Source organism: Phocoena phocoena, chromosome 11 (assembly GCF_963924675.1).
Source record: "Phocoena phocoena chromosome 11, mPhoPho1.1, whole genome shotgun sequence".
Lineage (NCBI taxonomy): Eukaryota > Metazoa > Chordata > Mammalia > Artiodactyla > Phocoenidae > Phocoena > Phocoena phocoena.
The window spans coordinates 80987398-81000436 of record NC_089229.1 but is presented as its reverse complement, the minus strand read 5'-3'; the positions used below and the strand labels follow the sequence as shown (position 1 = coordinate 81000436).

At 38.0% G+C, this 13039-nt stretch overlaps 1 protein-coding gene across 3 annotated transcripts in view; it reads right to left on the bottom strand.

Moving 5' to 3' along the window:
• The window catches only part of ITPR2 (inositol 1,4,5-trisphosphate receptor type 2), a 523170-nt gene that overhangs the window by 108687 nt on the left and 401444 nt on the right, over window positions 1–13039 (bottom strand). The window lies entirely within an intron of this gene.

Sequence of the window (13039 nt, the reverse complement as noted above, 5' to 3'; positions counted from 1 at the left end):
TTATTGTAATTGAAACCGAACATTTAAAACACAAAACTTTCACCATAAATTATCTTAACCTGCTGTTGATAGAAGTAATCTTTCTCACTTGAATGTCTATAGCATTTGTTGGTCAGTTCTCTCACTTTGTAGACAACTAATACCTATTGCCTTCAGATACCTCTTTTATGGTTGTCTTGAACAATCTCAAAAACCTCATAATGTCTTTAACCTTTCAGATTTTCTATTAAGCCTCAAGTTCCCCGAGGGCTTCTAGTAACAAAGAATCTGCCATATAATTCTTTTATTGCTAGTACCATTCCTATCTCTTACTCTGTGCCAGGTACTATCCTAAACATTTAAGTACATGAACGCATTTGATCCTAGTAAGAAATCCTGGGGTAAGCACTCTTATCCTCATTTTACAGATAGAAAAACGGAGGCACAGAGCACTTAAGGAAATTGTCTGTGAGAATGCAGCTTTCCAGCTAATAACAGAACCAGTACTGAACCCAAGCTGTATGGTTGCAGAGTCAATACTCTTATCAACGTTAAAGAGCAATAAATAAGTCTTTGTATTACTCGTGAAATGTTACTGTTATTGTAAGTATACAGAATGGAGATAAATTTTAAACAATAATCCAGAACATATAAAACTAAAAGTAAATAAACAGCATCCTTGTTAGTGATGATTTGATAAGTTATTCATTCCATTGATGTCGCTCAGTTTTGAAACTATTATTTTAGAATTGGCTTTCAGGGATATTTATAAATCACTCAAGAAAGCCATTTCTTGTTTTATATTTACATTTTATTTTTGACTGAAATGTGAATGATATAGATTTTATTACAAACCATAGTCATAAAACTTGTTGTGACTTGTAGGTGTTTCTAAAAATCTAAATGAGTTTCAAAGGATAAAACTATGGTAATCATTTAGGCACATTGGCATATGTTTTAAGAAATGGCCAGTTCTTGAAAGCATGGACTGGCATGATTTGTGTACGGATTGGATCTGGGGCATGAGAGAAAGAGAGGAGTTCAGGGTGACTCCAAAATTATTGAGCAACTGAAAGTTTAGAAATGCCACTTACTAAGGAAAAATGCAGGGGGAGCATATTCAGGGGGTGAGTATCTGGACTTTGGTTTTAGACACATAGAGCTTTAGACATCATCTAAAGGGAGATGGCGAGCAGGCTGTTGATGTTTGTCAGGAATTCTGGGCAGAGGCTGGAGCTGGAGCTAAATGTCAGGGGTCATCGGTATATGATTGATATTTGAAACCATGAACTTTAGTGAGATCACCTAAAGTAAGCTTAGACAGAGAAAGGAGATCTAAGGAACTCTGACAGAGGCTAGAAAGATGAGAGGCATTAGCAAGGCAGACTGAGAAAGCTGGGCCAGTGAAGTAGGAGCAAAACCAGTGAAATCAGGTGTCCTGGCAGCCAAATGAAGAAAGAACTTGAAAAAATGGAGGCAGTGATCGTCTGCCTCAAATCAGATGAGGACTGAGAAGTGGTCACTTGTTTACCAACTTGGAGGTCATGGTAACCTTGACAACAGCAGGTCGGGCAATGGTGGGCACCAACGCCTAGCTGTAGTGGGTTTAAATAAGAATGAGAGGAGCAGAAGTATAAACGATGAGTGTAGGCAGATCTTGAAGAGCGTTGCTCTAAGGGGGGAGGCAAGATATAGGGTGGTAGCTAGAGAAAGGGACAGGGTAAAAGGGAGGATTTTTTGTAAGATGGCAATTATAGCGTCATGTTTGTTTGAGAGAGATGGAACATTTGCTAAAGCCATGTCTTGACTAGGTGAGAATGGAATGATCTAGTATAGAAGTGGAAGAACTTGCCTCAGATAGAAACAAGTTCAGCCACAGTGACAGCAGAGAATACGGGTGGGCAGTTGTGGTGGATACACAGAGTAGTTCTTTTCTGGTTACTTTTATTTTCTCAGTGGATTAAAAAGCTGACAAGGAGGATGAGAGAGGTTTGGGAATTTGAGGAAGAGAAGGTATGGAACAGTTGGCTAGGGAAAGTGAATGGACTTGGAAAATGGGATTGTTGGGAAACCCCAAGGGTCCCCCTTCTGCTATGGTCAAAGTGAGGGCAATAGCATCTTTGTGTTTTTCTCCCTTGATGTTCATTTGTCAGGGTCCAGATATCGAGTAAGCAGAGTTGTAATTAATGAGATTGTGGTTTTGCTGGGTGAGGTCAACAACGTACAATGGGACCATGGAATCCAAGCTGAATAAGGAAGGAAAGGAAGTCAGGAGGGACAATGAAAAGGTGACAGGATCAACAAATTGTAGCTTCTAACGTGGTTTTAAAATGTGTTGGGAGTTAGGTGGGAGAAGGAAGTCCTAGTTAGGGAGGGCTAGTCAGAGTGAGATACTCAGAATGGAGCTTACTGACAGAGTGCAAGGAGCAGTGATCACCAAGGTACCAGGTTTCAGGAGTGTCTATCATCTCATTGCTTCTCACACCTCCACACCACCCTGGTCCCAGTCACCATCTCCTCTTGCCTGGAATTCTGCAATAGCCTTGTACCTGGTCTCCTGGCTCTACCCTTGTCTTCCGGAGTCACCTTAACCCAGGAGCTGGTGTCAGGTTTTTGATCAGGTGATGCCTCTTTTCTGCCCCAAACCCTCGGGTGGCTGTCACCTCATTTAGAGCCAGAGCCCCGTCCTCACCGTGGCCAAGAAGGACGACAGAATCTGGCCCCGCTCCCTTTCTGGATCCTCTCCTGTTACCCTCCCCACAGTCCCAGCCCCACTGGGCTCCTGCCTGTTCCTTCAACCTGAGAATCATGTTCCCATCTCAGGGATTTCGCAGTTGCGGTTCCCTTTGGCCTGGATTCTCTTCCTCTGGATCCCCGCATGGCTTGCTCCCTAACCCTACTTCAGGACTCCTTCCAAATATTGTCTTAGCAATAACCATGCTTTCAGAGACCAACTCCCTCACCTTCCCCAAAACATCTAACTCCATTTCCTGCTTTATTTTTCTCCATGGCACACACTACAACATACCATATTTTATCATTGATCTATTAGTTATCTCCCCCCTGAAGAAAGTAAGCGTATGTACTTAGAGGACATGGGTTTTCATCTGGTTTGTTCACTGCTGTTCACTGTTCCAAGGCTTAGAACAGTGTCTGGCACACATTAGATGCTCAATACATACTTGTTTAATTGACTGAATGTAAGTCTTTAAATCTTAAATTATGGAGAGCTTCCCAAGGTGAGACATTAATTCGAATAATTTCTTTTAAATTTATTTATTAAAACATTTTATTTCTTTTTTCTTCCCTTTTTTCTTTTTCAACTGATGTATAGTTAATTTACAATGTTGTGTTAGTTTCAAGTGTACAAAAAAGAGACTGTTAATATGTGTGTGTATATATTACATATGTATATATATATATTCTTTTTCAGATTCTTTTCCATCGTAAGTTATTACAAGATATTGAGTAGAGTTCCCTGTGCTATGTGGTAGGTCCCTGTAGTTTATCTGTTTTATATATAGTAGTTGTATCTGTTAATCCCAATCTCCTCATTTATCTCCACTCGCCCCCCTCCCCACCCTCTTTGGTAACCATAAGTTTGTTTTCTATGTCTGTGAGTCTATCTTTGTTTTGTAAGTAAATTCATCTGTAAAAAAAAAAAAGCTTTTACCTCTTTATAGTCACTTTATAGTGCCAAAATTGCTATAATTATTTTAAGAAACCACTAATACTATTTTATGTGATATAATTCATAGTACAAATCTATACAAGTAATTTTCATTTCATCCTGCTCAACAGAAACATGATAGGGCCTCTCTCTTTCCTTCAGTCTTAATGAAATTATCCTACATTTGTCTTGGTTGATTGCAGATAAGGGGCACTCTAAAAGGCACTTTAAAAAATGCCTAGGCCTCCCTTCGCATGTTCAAACATTTAAAATAATATTTTCATTCATGATTATATAAGTAATCTATACAAATCTTGGAAAATTTGAAATATATAATTTTTTAAAATTAAAAAAAAATAGAAGTAATTGTACCATTTTTTTCTACCTGGATGTCTTTTATATTCTTTGTAACTGATGGCCTTTCTTGACTAAAGTCACCTAGTTTCTTTTTCCTTGTTCTGTGTTCAGATAGTGCTCTGTACATATCTAGATAGTATAATTTCTCATACTGTATCTTAGTAACTATTATTACTCTCCAACAGGCTGTGACATGCTTGAGGAAAAGTGCCTGGTCTTACTCACCTCTACATTCTCAGAGTCAAAAACAGAACTTGGTACATCAAATTGATAAAAATAAATATTTGTCGAATCAGTAAAGAAATGGGTTAATTAATGACATTCATTATGCACTTAAGTGAGCAAGGACCCATAAATCTCAGTATATTATCTCTCTGTGTTCTCCTCGATAAAAGAGAAAGGCCAAAGAAAACTGATTAGATATCAGATGATGATAAAATTCCCAGTGTTTACAGAAATAAAATATTTTAATATTTTTTCTTGTCTCATAGTTATTCATGTACTTATATCCCTTCTGCTAGATTGTAAACTATTTGGAGAAGAAGGGACTGGATACTCAAAAAATGCTGAATTGAATTGAACCCTTTATGAAGCAAGGATAGCATTCCTATTATACAGACAAAATACAAAAGAAGTAGAGTATCTCACTGATTCTGAAATGGGTGAAAATGACTGGTATCAGTATAGAGTTCTCTTGGTCCAAATTTAGAGTTTACTAAAAAGCACAGTACAAATTCTCAGAGACCATTTAACATATGCCCAACTGTTTTCTAAAGAAAGATTTAGTCCGCTATTTATGCAATTCTATAAAAAATACCATGTAGAATGGCCACACTGCCAACCAGAGATATCGGTTTTTCCTTAGAGATGGGGTCTTCACTCTGGCCACATTTTGTCTGCTATACCTGCCATGTACCTTTTTATATGACATAAAAAAAGAAAAACAACCCCAGCACCCAAAGATGCAATGGCATCATTTAGTATTACATGCTTTGGAAACTAAAGGTGAAAACACTCGGCAAGTTTCTGGACGAGTATAGCACATCTGTCGAGAGCGATCATAGTAAGAAATCTAATTTAAACCCTAATGAAAAACTGGAAAACAGCTAATTAAAATAATCAAGGATAGCCATATTACAATAGCCAACTGTACTTGACAGAGACCCTTACCACAGTACTCGAAATCAGCTGATGTCACAACACAACACAGTCTGGAAAACCAACCAGCAATCAGTATTAGTAATAACGAGAATCTGAACATGGGCAACAGTACTGAATGCCAAAAGGGATAATGTCATAGGTGGGGAATCTCTGGGTTCTAGAAGAACTTGTAATCCACAACAACCTTTGTAAGGCAAAATAGCAATTGTCTTATATATGATGTGGGTTTACATTTGTCATCCCTGCTTAGGAAGGGATGCCAAAATGATTTTACCAATAAACAACTCTCATTAGCTCATTATTACAAACAGAAAAACTAGCGCCAAGATAATCTGTTGTCTCTCATAACAGAAAAAATTTAAAACAAAATGCAATGTAATCATGGGCAGATATATGCATATATATAAGTGAGGAAGGGATCGAAACCTTTGGTGGATAGTCAGCCTTATAAAAGAATCAAGACATCCCTACGAAGCAAAGGACTACCAAGAAGGGCTAGCGATTCTTTCACTATATGTTGAAAAGAAAAGTGAAAATCATGTACCTCATTATTAATTATGACATACTTGTAATTTAGTTAAATACATACACAACACTGAATAGAAATTAACATATGTATATGTATATACACATACTTATGTATATACACAAACCTTATACATAAACACATGTAACCTACAGCAGGGTCTTTGACTAACATTGTTCCGTTTTTAAAATCCAAGACTCGGAAATAAAGATGACAGACTTGGGCTTTTCATTTTTAGCAGCATCCCTTATTAAACCATTTCACATTTGTCTTCTTATCATTAGGATTGTAGTGTTCATTTCAGTTTGGGTCCAAGTAAGGTTGGAGTAAAAAAACCAAGCAATTGCACTTGAACATTATTCAACGATAATTATTCTTTGGAACCTCTCATCTGTGAATTTTTCATGTAAGCTCCACTTTTATTAATTGGTAAAACTGACATGGCTACCAGCTTTCCAAAGATCACAAAGTGAGCCACAGCCTGAAGTCGGAATAATTGCCTTTATCTGCTTAGGTTTGGTACACTGCTTTTACACCAAACACTCTTCTTGTTTGAAGCAGAGAGAAATCAGCAAAAGAGGATATAAACAAAGGTTTTTACCTTTTCTAATAGGCTTAAAATACACAAGTCTTGTATTTTCAAGACATCTATTTTTCTCTGATTTTGTGATTCTGTTATGTGCAAAGCATAGAACTATTGTGGGATTATAGAGATAAGTAGACACTTTCTTCTTTCAAGCAACCTACTTTCTAGTTGGAGGAATTAAAACAACTACAGAAATGTAATTAAAAGAGGGAAAACAAGGGCAGAAATACAAGGAATCACATTTGGTTGGTGGTACTAGGAAAGGAGTCATGTAAGAAATCCATCCGATAAAGGTTTTAAAGAATAGAGAAAATGATAAAGGGGAAGGAGGATGGCATGAGGAAGCCATTCTAATGTAGAGAGGGATCTGCAGGAACCACGTCATAGAGGATGGATAGCAGGAGATGGGACTAGAATTTGGAGGCACACTAAATGCCCATGTGAGGAGTCTGAATAGAGAATACTTCTGTGGGTTGAATTGTGTCCACCAAAAAGATATGTTCAATTTCTAACCCCCAGGACCTGGGAAACTGACCTTATTTGGAAATAAGGTCTTTGCAGGTATAATGAAATCAAGATGAGGTCATACTGGATATTGGTGGGTCCTAATCCAACGACTACTGCCCTTATAAGAAGAAGGAAATTTGGATACACACACACACACACACGGAGAATGCCAACTGATGACAGGAGAGATGGGAGTGATACGAGCCAAGGAATACCAAGGATTGCCAGCAACCACCAGAAACTAAGATGAAACAGGGAAGGATCCTACCCTAGAGCATTCAGAGAGAGCTTGGCCCTGCCAACACTTTTTTTTTTCTTTTCTGCCAACACTTTGATTTAGAACTTCTAGCCCCCAAGACTGTGAGAGAATAAAAACCTGCTGTTTTAAGCTATCAAGTTTGTGGTAATTTGTTACAGCAGCCCGAGGAAGCTGTCTTAGTCTGTTCAGGCTGTGCTAACAAAAATATCATAGACTGGGTGGCTTATAAACAGAAACTTATTTCTCACATTTCTGGATGCTAGGAAGTCCAAGATCAAAGCACCAGCAGATTCAATGTTTAAGCAGAGCTCACTTCCTCACAGTCGGATGTCTTCTCATTATAACCTCACTGGTGGAAAAGGCAAGGGATCTCTCTCAGGCCTCTTTCATAAGGGCACTAATCCATTCAGAAGAGCTCCACCATCATGATCTAATCACCTCCCAAAGGCCCCACCTCCTAATACCATCACATTAGGCATTAGGATTCAACATATGAATTTTGGGGAGACATAAACATTCAATCTATAGCAAAAGCTAATACAAACCATAAAGAAATTTTTCTGTTAACTGTGGCAAGATAAACTGAGATCCTTACCTATTCTTTTTGCTTCTATTGGAAAAGGAATTGGGGTATTAGAGAGAATTCATTTGGGAAAGGTGCCATCTGTCCAGAGCTACTCTCAGGACTGTGAGGTCCTTTATAAAGAAAATAGATCAAAGAAGAAATAACTCTTCTTCTAGCATGTGGTTGCCAGAATTATTATTCTTTTAGGATTAGGGTCAAAGCCATGTTCAGAAGAAGAAAAGGTTTACTAACACGAGGCAGTTCAGCCCTGCGGCCTCGACAAGAAGACAGTCACCGTGGCAGGCGGTGTTTGCACTAAGATACTTTAGAAGAGAATCAGCTTCAGGCACCCCAGTAGACAGGAGCACCCCCTTCCCACTTCAGGCAGCAGAATGCAGGCTGCGGGAAACCCCCATTAATATTCAGCTCATGTCTGAGGTTAAGTAGTGAAGGGCTCCTTTCCCAAGGAGGAAATGGTGCCCTTTCCCAAAGAAAGGAGGTGATAATATTAGAGAGTTGGAGGAGGGGTCAGATGAGGATGAGAGGAAGTAGGAAGAGTATTTAGATGGGCTATGGGAAGCAGAGGAAAGTACTGATTCACCGCCAACCAGTGTAATGGAATGGATTAGCTGGGAAAAGTAACGAATCTCAGTCTTTCGTAAAAAGTCAGTTAAAAAATCCCTTTTTCTCTTTCTCAGGCTTCCCTGTTCCTTAGTCAAACACAGCTATCCATATTATCTTGAGCAGAATTTGGACTGTAACCAGAATGAGAGAGAAAAAAGGCAATATTCATTTTTCTGGATTTCCAAATAGGCTCTTGAGAATCCCAACAGAAAGCCCCAAAGAAAGCGTGACCAATCGGGAAGCTGGCAAAGGACAGAAGAGAGAACAGAGGGGGTGTTCATTCTGAGAAATACGGTTTGGCACCCTGGGAAAGAGATGGGGCAAACTCCTGAGCACCTTGCCAGGCAGCTGTGGAGAATTCATAAACCACCAGCCCAAAGGACCCCAGACCCGAAGGAAAGCATGAGATCTCAAGACTGTTTTCTCTCATCCCTGCCACATACACACAACCACAGGGAAGTAAGGAACTGGTCCCTTCCCTCCCCCTGCAGGACTGAAGGAGGGACTCTGGAAAGCCAGCATTACCCTACATTAGAGCATCGTTATCCAAGGAGTTTAAAAAACATAGCTTTTACTTAACTAATATCTAAAATAAATTCTTTATGGTTCTTAGGGATCAGTTTATTTCCATTTTACAACGGTGGCCAAACTAAGATAAAGATACATGCAAAATGACAAGAAATTTGTGAAAAATTTTAAAACTCCAAATTTCCAGATGATCTAGACTCCTATTCACGAGGGTCTGTCTGAAATTATAGTAAAATCAATAAAAGACCTTTAATGGTTATAATAAATATGATAGCTCAACCCTGAAGCAGGGCAAAGAAGGAGAGGGGGCAAAAAAGGCAAGAAACAATGCATTTTTAAATGACTGAAAGTAGTAAGTTTTCTAGGTACTAAGGTTGTGACAGAGAGCATTACAAATTGTTGTGATGAAGAATCTAGCTTTCCTACTGATGGCGAATATTCATGGTAATACAAAGGTTCTCAGAATGTGGTCCAGGGCCAGTGACATCAGCATCACCTGAGAACTCATGAGAAATGTAGTTTCTTAGGTCCCATCTCACCTTCAGGACCAGAAACTCTGGGGGTGAGGCCCAGCAACCCGGTTTAACCAACCCTCTAGGAGATTCCAATCCTCCTAACAGAATCCTGGTCCTTAATATGTTTTATCACCATGACCAACTTATATTCTTGACAGGAAATCCCCTTTTTCATAATCTAAAATTAAACATAAAAGAAGCAACTTTTTTAAAAGAAGTTTTTTCCTTTAAAAACCTGTAAGAAAAATGTAGGCATTTATTAAATACTCTTAATAACCGTAGTTTACTGAATCCATTTTTCAAAAAAAATTGAAATTGGGATCAGACATATCAAAAGTATTCCATTTAATTAAAAGAAAACTGGTCACTTATCTCATGGCCCAACTTCTGAGCTCACTTTGCTCTTTTAAAAAAATTTCTGTACTCACTATTTACAATAGCCAGGACATGGAAGCAACCTAAATGTCTATTGACAAAGGAATGGATAAAGAAGATGTGGCACAGATATACAATGGAATATTAGCCATTAAGAAAGAAATAATGCCATTTGCAGCAACAAGGATGGACCTAAAGATTGTGATACTGAGTGAAGTAAGTCAGACAGAGAAGGACTAATATCGTATATTATCACTTACATGTGGAATCTAAAAAAAATGTACAAATGAGCTTATTTACAGAACAGAAATAGAGTTACAGATGTAGAAAACAATCTTATGGTTACCGGGGAGGAATGAGTGGGGAGGGATAAATTGGGAGATTGGGATTGACATACATGCACTACTGTGTATAAAGTAGATAACTAATAAGGGCCTACTGTACAGCACAGGGAACTCTACTCAATACTCTGTAATGACCTATATGGGAAAAGAATCTAAAAAAGAGTGAATATATGTACACATAGAACTGATTCACTTTGCCGTACAGCAGAAAGTAACACACACTGTAGATCAACTATACTCTAATAAAAATTAAAAATAATAAATAAAAAGACTTCTATACTAAAATCCCATTCAAATAAAAAAAAGTTTATTAGAAGGTTTACATAATTATACTATATAATAAATATATTAGTTTATAAAATTAGTTTATAAGTGTATTTTCATGAATAGATGAACAAAATTACCTTCTAAAGCAAGCTTTTCCCTACAATTATTTGTCATATTTATTCTTTAGTTTCATTTCTTCAACTAAAACAGGTCACACTTTCTCCTACCTTAATACTTAGAAGCTATATATATTAGTATTTTATTAAGAATTTATCATTTTAAGGGAAAATACCTGCCATTTTACATTGTTTCATGCAAACTTTAGCAAAGTATAAATCTGAACTGCTTCTGATGTCAATGTAAGAATGTACATCAGTATTTTCTGAATGACTAAAAACTACATGAAAATAAACTGTATGTTTAGTAGGGCATCTTCTCTGAAATCTGTATTTTACAAAAATATTCTATATTAATCATTTTGGCAGTCCTAGTCAAAATAAATAAAATATTTCATGGTGAAGAGCAAGGAAAAAGACCAAATTTTACATGTTTAGTGAGCTTACCCGAAATACAGATAAACATTAATATGACAAAGAAGGCAGCAGCTGATGTCTAGGAAACCCCAAAATGATGTACATTCGGGTTTTTGCTTTTGTTTTGTAGAATTGATGACAGACATTTCTTCAGACTCTATTTCCTTTTGATGTAAATAAAGACACATCCTTTTTTTTTTTTTTTTTTGCGGTATGCGGGCCTCTCCCGTTGGAGAGCACAGCCTCCGGACGCTTAGGCTCAGCGGCCATGGCTCAGGGGCCCAGCTGCTCCGTGGCATGTGGGATCTTCCCCGACCGGGGAACGAACCCATGTCCCCTGCATCGGCAGGCAGACTCTCAACCACTGCGCCACCAGGGAAGCCCAAGACACATCTTTGAAATTTGTGGGTCTTACTATTCCCATAGAGGAAGTAATGCATTTCTTCAGACCCAGAGATAAGAGGATAATAATACTTTAGTATCATTATCTAGAAATAATAATAGAAATAAAGCATCTAGAAATAAATTTGCTGGATATTTATAATCATGTCCCCTCCTTAGTGATTTTTCAAATGTGGCTTGGGAAACACTAGCAGAACAGAAGGATCCTTCTCCATGACAATTAAAATAATGAAATGTGAGTGTGAATTATTATTTATTTGATGTTAGTGTATCTCACTCACCTAGAATATAAGTCCTAGGAGGACAGGAATTTTGCTTTGTTCACAGTTGTGTCCTGTGTAGCTAGAACACTGTTCAGCATGGAACAGCTCCTTAATAAATATTTATTGGATGGATGGAGAGCTGGATGGATGGGTGGATGGCAGACATAGAGAGTTTTTGTTCAATTTTTAATGGTAAATGTGTTTACTTTTCCAAAAGAGATTGATTTTTAGAAAATATTGAATTACAATTTGTGTATATGAAGGATGTTCTAATTCCTTTCTGGAATAAAGCAGTCATTTACTTACAACATAAAGAAATTAGGAATTATAGCATTGCTTATCTCTTCAAAAGTATTCTGATTCTTTCATTGTTTCTAGTGATCTTTTTTTCCCCCCCAAGGAAAGCACCAGGAGGTGAAGAAAGCCATTGTTTTGAGGGTTTGCATGTTAAAGTAGGTCTTATGGTTGGCTGGGAAAACTTAGAGAATTCTTGCTCTCACAGTAATTGTTGGAGTAAGTGGGATTATTATTCATACTAAGGGACTATCTCTGGTTCTGTCCCTGACCTTTCATGGGAACACGTACACATCCCTTGACCTTTTTATGTCTGATTTACCTGGCTGTGAAAGAACAAAAATACATACAATACCATATCAAAGAGAATTACTGGAGGGTCTGTGCTTCTAATGCCCCTGACATTCCTCAACCAACCAGACTTAGTGAAGAGCACAGTATTACCATTCTACTCTCCTTTATGATAAACCTCTTCTAAGAATGAGTCAGTTGCTTTTCTCTTGCTTAGTCTTGACAAAGCCATTTGAAAGTGGCCTAATTAAAGGCTTGGAATCCTAATGATGATTTTCACAACAGTTCTCACCCTGCCAGTGTGCTCAGGAATCCAATCTGAAGTGCACAGACGAGCCAGATGTAAAATCAGGGGTGGAGTGTGGGGAGACGAGAGGAAGCACTGCGAGATCATTTTCAGGAACTTCAAGCTCAGTTGCTTGAAAGCGTTTCAACCTCCGGTTTCTGCAGCTTTCTATTTCTGAGTTACATCAGACTGAGAAATACCATGCTAGTGCCATCTCTATGTTTAACTGTCTAATCAACAGCTGCTTAAAAAAAAGGTCAGCTTTTGTTAGATAGAGCGCTTCTCAAAAGTGAGAGAATTATTGCTCAAGTGAACTTCTGCCTTTCAAAGGCAAACCTAATGAAGGAGGAAATGAGGAGGCAAGGTGAATTTCAGCTCTAAATCAGGATTCAGATCAGTTGAATCAAACTGAAGAGACGAAGAATTGCAAACAGATGTCTTCTGTTACTTGTTCGTTCTGTGACACCCAACACCTTTTCAATGTTATCTAGTCACTGAGAAGTTAAATTACCCAGGTTGCAAATGAGAAGACAAAGAGAGGGCATGCAAAGAAAAGAGAGAAAAGGAGGAAAGAAAGTTTAGAGACAAACTCATTTAGGAAGATTTGCTCTCCTTTCTTAAAAAATACACAGCTAACTGGTAGACATCTAAAGAAACACGTGTTGAACACAAACATATAGATACTATGGACAAAGCTACTGCCTGAA